Below are 10748 nucleotides of genomic sequence, written 5' to 3' on the forward strand. Positions count from 1 at the left end.
TGACCCTCTATCTCCAATCTCATCCGTAAGCCATGTACTCAATGGCTCAGTTCAGTTTGCGATAGTCAGTCCATGTCACATGTTACAAACTTAGTCATGTTCTCATATTTCTGTTCATGCGTGTTCAGTAAAGGATCTCGAGTTGAGATCAAAATTAAGTATTTTGAAAATCTCTCCCATGAAGGGAGAAGAGATTCGGCAAAAAGGGAAAACTCAGTCCCCGATATATCGGTCCCTTCAAAATTCTCAGTCGCTTAGGCAAAGTAGCTTATGAACTCGAATTGCCTTCAGATATAGCTTCAGTTCATCAAGTCTTTCATGTCCCCTTGCTAAAGAAGCGCATAGGTGATCCAGGAATTGTAGTCCTTGTTGAGGGAGTTACTTGGGAAGAACAAGCAGACATGCGTACAAGTATCCTTACCTCTTCTCCGCCTCTTCTCCGCTAACTCAGGTCTAGCTCAAGGTAACAGTCTCCTTAAAGCTTACTCAGTTTCATGTTCAGAATTCCATTACAACTTGGTAAAAAATGCCATTGCATATCCAGCCATGCATTCACATGTCAGTTCAGTTATATAATCATGCATCATACATGCATTCTCATTGTAAAAATCTTAGTTCATCAAAACACTCAGTCATGCATTCATGAATCAGTTACACATGCATCAGATATGCATGTTCGGTATGATATATTCAGTTATCAGTCTGTCAGTCATGAGATCATGTTCCAGTTGTTCATGTTCAGTATGTACGTTAGTTTATCTTCTCTCCTCTCACTCAGTCTCATTCGAGGATGAATATTCTCATGGAGGAGATATTGTAATACCCCGTACTTCTACCTAGCTTGAAATCATCCCAAGAATATTAGAAACTTACTTTGAAATATGAATCCATCTTGCACATGTGGAATTTTTAAGATTTTCACTTTTTGTAAAGTGGAAAATTGAATTAACTTTCCAACGATACCAATTTCGTCCAAATCCGGAATAGGAGTAAAACGTTATGGATGTTTTACCGAGAGTTGTCAAAACTGCCCAGGTGCGATGGGCAGGTTGAAGGACCGTTTATCTAGCGACGGATCGTACGACGGATAGGTTGATGGACCGTCGAACTTGCGACGGACAGTCGCCTAAGCCGTCGCTACTAAGGCAGTAAGTCCCTATTCTGGCCCAGGTGCGACGGTCAGAACGACGGACCGTTGAGCCAGCAACAGACCATCGCACGAGCTGTCGCAGATCCCATTCAGCAATTTAAAGTCATTTTTAAAAAGGTATTTGGATTTTTTTCCTTCTGTTTTAACCCCTAATTATACCAGGCCATAGCCCATAACTTTATTATTCATCTATAACATCAAATTAAGATTTCTCTCAAAGATCAATCCTCAAGAACAAGAAACCCTAGATGCTTAATTCCAAGTCAAGAATTTAAGTTTTCCTCCATCAATATTCAAGAAATCATCCATCCAGGTATGTCATGTGTTGATTCATAGGTCCCTTTCACCCATAAAGCTCAAAAATCTCTTTTCAAAATCTAAGATTTGTGTATTTATCACTGTTCATGATTTAAATTGAATTGAAATTCATGCTCATGATGTTGTGGGATTTTGATTCATGTTTGAAATTACATATTCCAATGATTAACCCTAGGATGTGGTGATTTGCATAGTAATCATGACAAACCCTTAAATTTACACGTTGATTGATGTATCCATGATTATTAGATGTGTTGATTATTGTATAACCAAAGCATGCTCCCCATGTGTTCGATTAAATGTCTATGTAAAGGAAAAGTGTCATACTAGTATGATAATATGAAATCCCCATTTATATACAAGTTTATGCATGTAAGTGTTTGATGAAATGTCTTAGTCTATGAGTTATGGATATATGTGTGGGCATTGTGGTGCTTTAGAACTTGTACTTCATGAATTCTCCAACTTATTGTATTATGGATTGTGATGTTGGTCATGTATTCAAGAAAGTCATGCTTTGTCAATTTCATGCTATCGATACCTGGGGATACTTGTACCCAAAAAAATTTCATTGTGTGCTTAGAATCAATTTCATATTTTCAAGATACTCTCAGTCGAGCCATGTTCATAGAAACTCAGTCAGTCATGCGACTCAATAAAACTTAGTAATCTCAGAAAGCTTAGAAATTCAGTAATCTCCGTAGTATTTCGTCAGTCAACGAAACTCAGTTAACTAAGTTAAGTCAGTTCAGTTAATCATGTTCAGTCTCTATTCAGATGGGAGTAGAAATTAGCACCGAGCAAACCCAAGGATGGGAACCCACCTGTTATATGAGGGTGTGATTCTTAGAAGCAATCCTTGCGTTTCAAAACTACGTAGCCAACGTAGGTTGAGACATCATAGCCTGTTATATGAGGGTAGATAAGGTGGCTTAACCTGTTATATGAGGTTCCCACCGTTCTCACTAGAGTTACCTGTTATATGAGGGTTACTCACAAATTGTCCTTACCAGTGGCGCGGAATTGACACCCTTCCAATTGGGGTTACAGATTGGACCCCAACTCAGCTATAATGCATTATTTGGGGCATGTCGATTAGATGACTACTTCTCACAGTTTCAGTACAGAATAAGGACTGTTAGATACAGTCATTCAGTCTCAGTAATAGAACTCAGATAGTTCTACAGGATTCAAGACTGTAGATACAGTCAACTCAATATAGTACAAAACTCAGTTAGTTCCATCAAAACCTAGACTGTCAGATACAATCGCTTAGTATCAATTATTTCAGTTATACAGATATCAGTATCTCATGTTATCAGTACTCTGACTTAGTAATCATGTTATCACGATCTCAATTATAGTTATTATGTAGTCATGCATGTATTCTCACGTTCATATTATTTAGTAAGTAAGTATAGTTCATGCATGTGAACCCTTTGCATTCAGCCTACCTCACATGCATACCAGTACATTCAAACGTACTGACGCATTTGCACTATGGTGTTTTATACCAAAGTTTCAGAAGAACAAGTCCCAGAGCATCATTAGGATTCCAGTTTCAGCAGTGAGTCCTCATCCTTCGAGGACATGACCATTACTTTGTGATCTCATTAATTAATTTATTTCAATAGTTGGAGTTAGTTGGGGACATGTCCCATCAACTCCTTATTCAGACAGTTCAGTTAGTTAGAGGCTTTTCACACTAGCATGTTCAGATAGTTATTTAAGTTATTTTGGGTATTTCATACCCCTTCAGATGTTATGTTTTATCAGCTATATTACAGTTTTGAACCTTATGGCCTTACAACCTTTATTTCCACATTTATACAGTATATTATGTAGTGTTCAGGTACAGATATCAGTCATGGGTTAGCTTGTGGTCCTTTGGGGTCATGAGCACCGTGTAGCATTTTGGGTACCAGATTCAGAGCGTTACAAGTTATTTCTAGAGTCATATATGAAAGATTAATTAAATTTCTTCCTAAAATAATCTCTATGAATCAATCAAGATTCATGAAAGGTAGATCATTGCACAGAATATTATACTTGCTCAGAAAATCATCAAAGATATTAATAAAAGAAACAAGCATCATAATGTAGTGGTCAAACTAAATATGGCAATAACGTATGACAGGGTATCTTGGATTTATCTTACTAAGGTGATGAGGAAGTTTGATTTTGGGGAGAGAATGATAGATATGATTTGGAGATTAGTGTCCAATAACTGGTACTCAATACTAGATAGTGGACAATCTCATGGATTCTTTGCTTCAAGTAGAGGATTGAAACAGGGTGGCCTTCTATCCTCAACCCTTTTCATTATTGCTATAGAAGTCCTAGCTAAAGGACTGAATAATCTTCTTAAAGATAGAGAGTTTATAGGTTTCAGTCTACCTAATTGAGTGAACAGATTAATCACGTGTTATATACAGATGATACAATTTTATTTTGCTCTGAGCATATGAAGTCAATCAAAAAAATAATAGTGATATTAAGGAGATATGAGGAAGTATCAGGGCAGTAGATAAAATTGAATAAAAGTTTCTTATATTTGAATGAGAAGACTCCAATCAAAATTGGACAGAGGCTGAGAAGAGGCTGAGAAGAATCACAGGGATAGGACAACAATCTTTTCCATTCACATATTTGGGATGTCTCATTCTCTATGTGAGAAAAAAGAAAGCTCACTTTGAAGGACTTATAGAAAAAAATAATGGGAAGGATGATGATGTGGTAGAACAAGTTACTTTCATATGGAGGAAGGTACACTCTAATTTCTCATATACTGCAATCAATGCCTATCCACGTAATGTCTGCAGTGAATCCACCAAAATGAGTAATTGATCAAATTCACAAAATTATGGCAAAATTCTTTTGGAGAAACACTGGTGGAGCATAAAGCAAACAATGGGTGGCATGAGAGAAGGTGTGTTTACCAAGAAAAAAAGGGGGAGTTGGCTTCAGATCACTACATCATGTAGCAGATGCTTTATTTGTAAGATTATGGTGAAATTTTAAGACTTATACAAACTCTTTATGGAGTGAATTCATGTGGAACAAGCATTGTAAGAAGTGGTATCCACTACTGGCACAGGGCACAAAGACATCACATGTATGGAGGAAGATGTACAGATGAGAGAAGAAATAAAACACAACATATGGTGGCAAATTAAGAGTGAGAATACAAGCTTTTGGTTTGACAATTAGACAGAAATAAGAGCTTTATACTATGTATAGGAGAATAATAAAGGTGAGTAGGAAATTAAAGTAAAAGAGTTTATTAACGAAAACAGATGGAACATAGAAAAGTTGCAGCAAGTACTATTAGAGAAAATGGTGAAGCACAATATCAATAATGTTTGTCCTAATATTCTAGAAGAGATAAGAGGATAGATCATGGTAGATGGGAACCCCTAATAGTAAATTTTCAGTTAAACCAGCATGGGAGTATGTCAAGAATAAAAGAGAAGTTAAATAAATTTATGAGTACATTTGAAAGAAGGGCCTTCCTTTCGAGATCATTTTTTCCAATGAAAAGTGTGGAAAGGAAGAATAGCAACTGATGATAATCTAAAAAGAATAAGAATTAAGTTGGTTTCCAAGTGCTGGTGTTGTACCGAGGCTAAGGAGGAGACAATGACACACCTTTTTCTAACAGCTCTTATCTCTACTAAGCTATAAAAGAAGTTTGCTACTTGTGTAGGTTTAAACATAGAAGGAATGTAGCTAAATCAACTTATTAAGGAGTGGTGGAGCATGGAAGCAAGCTGCAAACTAAAAAAAGTTTACAAAGGTATACCAGCACTAATTTTGTGAGAGCTGTGGAAGAGAAAAAACACCAGAAAACATGGAGGAGATACTACCCTAACTTTGATGGTGCAACACATTCAAACACATATACTTCTATGATGAAAGTAATATACCCATAGTTCAAAGTACAATCAATGGAATGGAGGGAGCTGATCAGATTCTTGGGAAGTTACAAGCATGTACTTCACAACAATGTGGTGAGGTGGGAGCTACCAGGTATAGGAAGTTTCATGTGTAATACGGATGGAGATAGCAAAGAAAACCCTGGAGTCATTTCTTATGGCTTTAATCTTAGAGATCACAAAGGGGATTTAGTTCATGCTAAGACAGGGGTAATAGGCATAGTCACAAATATGACAACTGAAGATAAAGCAATCCTAGAAGTCTTAAGATATTGCTCTAGCCAAAGAATACGGATAGTTGTCATTGAAACAGACTTTTGGGTAATAATAAATATCATAAAAGAAGTCTGGAAAATGCCTTGGAAAATAGTAAAAATGGTTGAAGAAATTAAAAGGGGGGTAGAAAAGCAGAGGGTTACATTCCAACACATATTTAGGAAAGAAAATCAACTAGCAGATTATATTATTAACCGAGCAGAACACACAAATAATATGATGGAATTTAACTCATTCACAGATATGTCAGGGGAAGGAAGATGGATCTTAAACACAGATAAATTTCAACAACAACAACAACAACAACAAACCCAGTGTATTCCCACTTAGTGGGGTCTGGAGGGGGTAAGATGTACGCAGTCCATACCTCTACCTCTGATGAAGTAGAAAGGCTGTTTCCGAAAGACCCCCGGCTCAAGTCACGAGATATCACACAAACACATAGTACAGCACAGAAGCAGATGACATAACATAGATACGGCACCCATAAGGAATATAAAACAGAGTAAAGCAGGAATGCAGGAATATAAAGCAGAGGAAAGCACACAGATTCGTAATAAACATGGAACACGGAACACGAAACACTGAATACGGAATCATAACAGGAATACACCCCCACCAATTAATTCCCTACACTAGCGACCCGAACTGGCCCTAATCCTCTGCCGTAATTCGCATCTTCCAGACCTTCATATCTAGGGTCATGTCCTCGGTGAGCTGTAACTGTTCCATGTCCCGCCTAATCACCTCACCCCAGTACTTCTTCGGTCTACCCCTTCCCCGTCTAAAACCATCCAACGCTAGCCTCTCACACCTACGGACTGGGGCATCCATGCCCCTCCTCTTCACGTGTCCGAACCATCTCAATCGTGCTTCCCGCATCTTACACTCCACTGAAGTCACACCAACCTTCTCCCGGATAGTCTCATTCCGAACTCTATCCCCTCGGGTCAGTCCACACATCCAGCGCAACATCCGCATTTCTGCCACCTTCATTTTTTGGATGTGGGAGTTCTTAACTGGCCAACACTCCGCTCCATACAGCAAGGCCGGACGGACTACCACCCTATAGAATTTGCCTTTAAGCTTAGGCGGCACCTTCTTATCACACAGCACCCCCGATGCGAGTTTCCACTTCATCCATCCCGCCCCAATACGGTGCGAGACATCCTCGTCAATCTCACCGTTACTCTGGATCACGGATCCGAGATACTTGAACTTATCCCTCTTCCCTACCTCCTGTGCTTCTAGCGTCACTCCTACCTCATTCTCCCGCCTCACGTCATTAAACTTACATTCCACATACTCTGTCTTGGTTCTGCTCACCCTGAACCCTTTAGACTCCAGAGTTTGCCTCCACAACTCTAATTTGTCATTCACACCCCCTCGAGTCTCATCTATCAGGACTACATCGTCTGCAAAAAGCATACACCACGGCACCTCCCCTTGGATGCGTCGCGTCAACACATCCATTACTAACGCAAACAAAAAGGGACTAAGAGTAGATCCCTGATGCAATCCTGTCAGGACAGTGAAATGCTCTGAGTCTCCTCCCGCCGTCCTCACCTGTGTTAAACACAAATAAATTTCAAATATCGATAATTAAAATAAGCAAAAGGAAAATAAAGGCACCAGCATGAGATTATAGTGGAAGCAGAGTCACATAATTGAAAGAGCTACGAGGAACATGCATAAGGAAAGCAACACAAATATTAACATAAGAGTATGCCCGATTCACAGGGACATAAAGGCAGCTATACAAGTTTTGCTAAACTATGTTAGCACACAAAATTTTTTACCAAAACAAATGGGGTGGGTGTCAAATCTGACTTATTTCATTGAAGGTTAGCTACATTTCCTATCTTGTACAGGCGAAGGGTAGTCCATTCCATGATACGGCTAGCAAAGGTACACGAAAAGGTTGTTAGGGTTATAAGGCTACGAAAATGAGGGATGAAGAAAGGAGTCATGCGGTACTTATAGATGGGAGAGTTGTGGACTCCGGACGACTACCTCCTTCAAATCCAATCTGAGGTGGACAAACTCCAAACACCTTATCAAGAGGAAACTATTAGCCAAGTAAGGAAAAAAAGGAATAGAAAAAGGAGAACACAACGATTACCTTGGCACAGTGAAGATCCTTGTGTGAGAATGATGAACATAGGGGTTTGTTGATGACCCAAAGAAGGAGCAAACGAAAGTGGCGATTCAGGTGGAAGTAAACGAAAAATATCTTGGGATTAGTGAAGACAATGGAAAGGCAGAGAGGTAAATGGAAAGTGTACTCCATAAACTATTATAAGCTTTGGAGTAGAGGTCAAAAATTAGATGGGCCGGACCAATCATTTTACAAATGTTGTATTTTTTGCTTTTACTTTCATTTTTTCTATTATTGGATTAGGCCTATGGCCAGACTGATTTCCTTTTGGAATGAATAAAAGGCTTAACAACCGCAAAAATATTAATTGAAAAACTAAATAATTGAATTGAAATAACTATTTTTAGATAACTATGAGAAGATATACATTTTTATTAATAAGATTAATTTAGTAAAATACATTTGTAATTAAAGTTTTCTAAGGGGTTTCTAGGATAACAAGGGTTAAATAAAATGAAATTGGAGGAGTAATGATTAGTATGAGTATTTTACCGCAATACACATGTTAATTGATTTTAGTCGTAGCTCTTAAAAATGATTTGGAGAACAATTAAGTAGCTAATCATAAGGATAAAATATGAAAAAGTTATATTTTTCTTTTGATGAAAATTAAAGGAAGAAATTAAAAATAACCTTATAACTACACCATGTATTAACAACCATTCACAGACCCCAATTTCCTATTAGGTCACCCAAACATGTCAAAATGTGTAAAAACATCAAAGCACACACAAATTTAATTTGCAGGTGACTTTTCAAACAAATCCTTAAGAATTTTCTTAAGAAATTAAGATGATTCGTCAACATCTTATACAGTTGTTATGTTATAAAATTCCTTCGTAATAATTACTCCCTTGTTCCATTTTATGTGGTTTAATTTGACTGGGCATGAAGTTTAAGAAATAAGGTTTGGCTTGATAATGTTTACCATATTATTCTTTGCTATTAAAAATGTACTTGTACTAATTTTATTTAAAAAATAAAAGGTAACGTGTTTACTTTTTAATTAAGTGGGACCAACAAAGGTAAAAGAGTAATTGTGTCTTTAAAAAATTTTCAAATAAGAAAATGTGACATTCTTTTTTAGACAAATAAAGAAAAATAAGTCACATAAAATAAAATAAAATAGAAGAAGTAATATTTTTTTTTGTTTGGTAATATGCTTAGGTATGAGTTCAAGCTTGTAAATAAAGAAATTGTTAGAAGAGAGCATTTTCCTCTTAAATAAATTATAGATGCTGCGAATTTTGATTAATCAGGTTAGTGAATTTTGAAAACTAAATAGCTAAGGCAAAAATGAAAAAGTCACATGAGTGAGATAGGTTCTTGATAATCCCTTGTAATTATTCTTATTATATATTTTCTTACTGTTATTCAACAAGATCATGATACATATAGCCTTGAATCGTACAAAGGCATTAGATAATATTTTTTATTTCGACACAAAATTTAGCTTTGTAATCCCTCCAAAGTTGATCAACAGTCTTTCCCAGCAAGTCAACAAAGAACTGATCACTATAACCGGTTCTCATTTTCTTGTTTAGTTGTGCCACGAATCCACTTCTCAAGCTGTTACAATAATCGAGAAATCAAGCGGTCACATCGTAGCCCTGATCCCATCGGTCACCCTGCCCTGGTTTCACCCAATGATTAGGTGCATAGCCAGCTTTGAGTCTCACATAATCCGCAATTCCTTCAATTAATCCTCCAGGAGCCCGTCCATTTTTGTTCCATTGCCAAATGTGAGTGCTCTCGTGGTATAATACTCCAGTGATCTCTCTCTTGACATTACCTGAGTAACCTTGAATGTGCCTACAAAACACAAATTTAATATAAACCAATTATATAAGGGGCATAGTGTATTTAATATCGTGATATGTATTCACTACTTATTTATTGAATCAATGTATACTCACCTAGCGCTAACATGAATTTCATTGTTGCTAGCGTAAGCTACTCCATCCATGTCATCGACAAACATGCTAACTTTTTGCACGTTTTTTCGGTCAGCTGGAGAGTTCTGCTGGAAGATCTTCCATATGAAGGAAGTGGCAGCTGCCATTGTTTGCTTGCTATATTGGGCACCAATGTCTCGATTGAAACGGGCACCACCAGGGGTGTTCGCGGCCCTGTTGGTGACCGTGTAATCGACTGCATTAATATTTTGGGTGAATATTACAAGGATAATTAGCAAAGAAGTAAGGAAGGAAATCATGTTAGCATATCTTTGTTCAAAGTTTAGTACTGATACGTTCTCTAAGAGGACAATCACTTATATAAGTTTTTCCACGTACGTAAAATAGTGATGAATATTGACAATTTTTTATTTAACAAAAAAGACCAAGTCAATTGAGCGTGATAAGATGTTTTTCCTTATTCAATTAATTAGTTTCTTCCCTGTTTTAGCAACCTCTTGTTTTCATAAGATATTTTTTTATATACTACACTTTCTAATGTTTATGTTTTTGCTACAATCATTAATTAAAGAAATTGTTTAATTTATGGTATTAATCGTCGAAGGTTTATAGACTAAATTCCCCATCATCATCATATTCATGCCTCAAGATGAGCAATAACCGTTTATATGATTTTGAAGAATTCTTCAGATCATCTATTTATACAATAGAAAGAAATAATTAATATCTTTTTTATTTTTTAAAAGTGACACATATTTAGATTAATTAGTTTAACCACACGTGTCTCGCATCTCGCATGTGTAACATTTAATTATTTCAAATTAAATAATTTTATCTATTGTGAATATTTTTAATGAAGTGTAAAAATTTAAATCACTTTTCAAAGATTCTTCAAACTTTAATATAATAATGTAAACATAAAAATATATTTTAGTGTAAGCACATATATATTTTACCATTAAAAATTTAAGTAGTTGATGGATCATCACTTTTGC

General features: G+C 36.6%; 1 pseudogene; it reads right to left on the minus strand.

The window, feature by feature from the left end:
• Positions 1–9136: 9136 nt before the first annotated feature.
• LOC124890017 lies at positions 9137–10068 on the minus strand (annotated as a pseudogene).
• Positions 10069–10748: the final 680 nt, after the last annotated feature.

Source organism: Capsicum annuum, unplaced genomic scaffold (assembly GCF_002878395.1).
Source record: "Capsicum annuum cultivar UCD-10X-F1 unplaced genomic scaffold, UCD10Xv1.1 ctg1000, whole genome shotgun sequence".
NCBI lineage: Eukaryota > Viridiplantae > Streptophyta > Magnoliopsida > Solanales > Solanaceae > Capsicum > Capsicum annuum.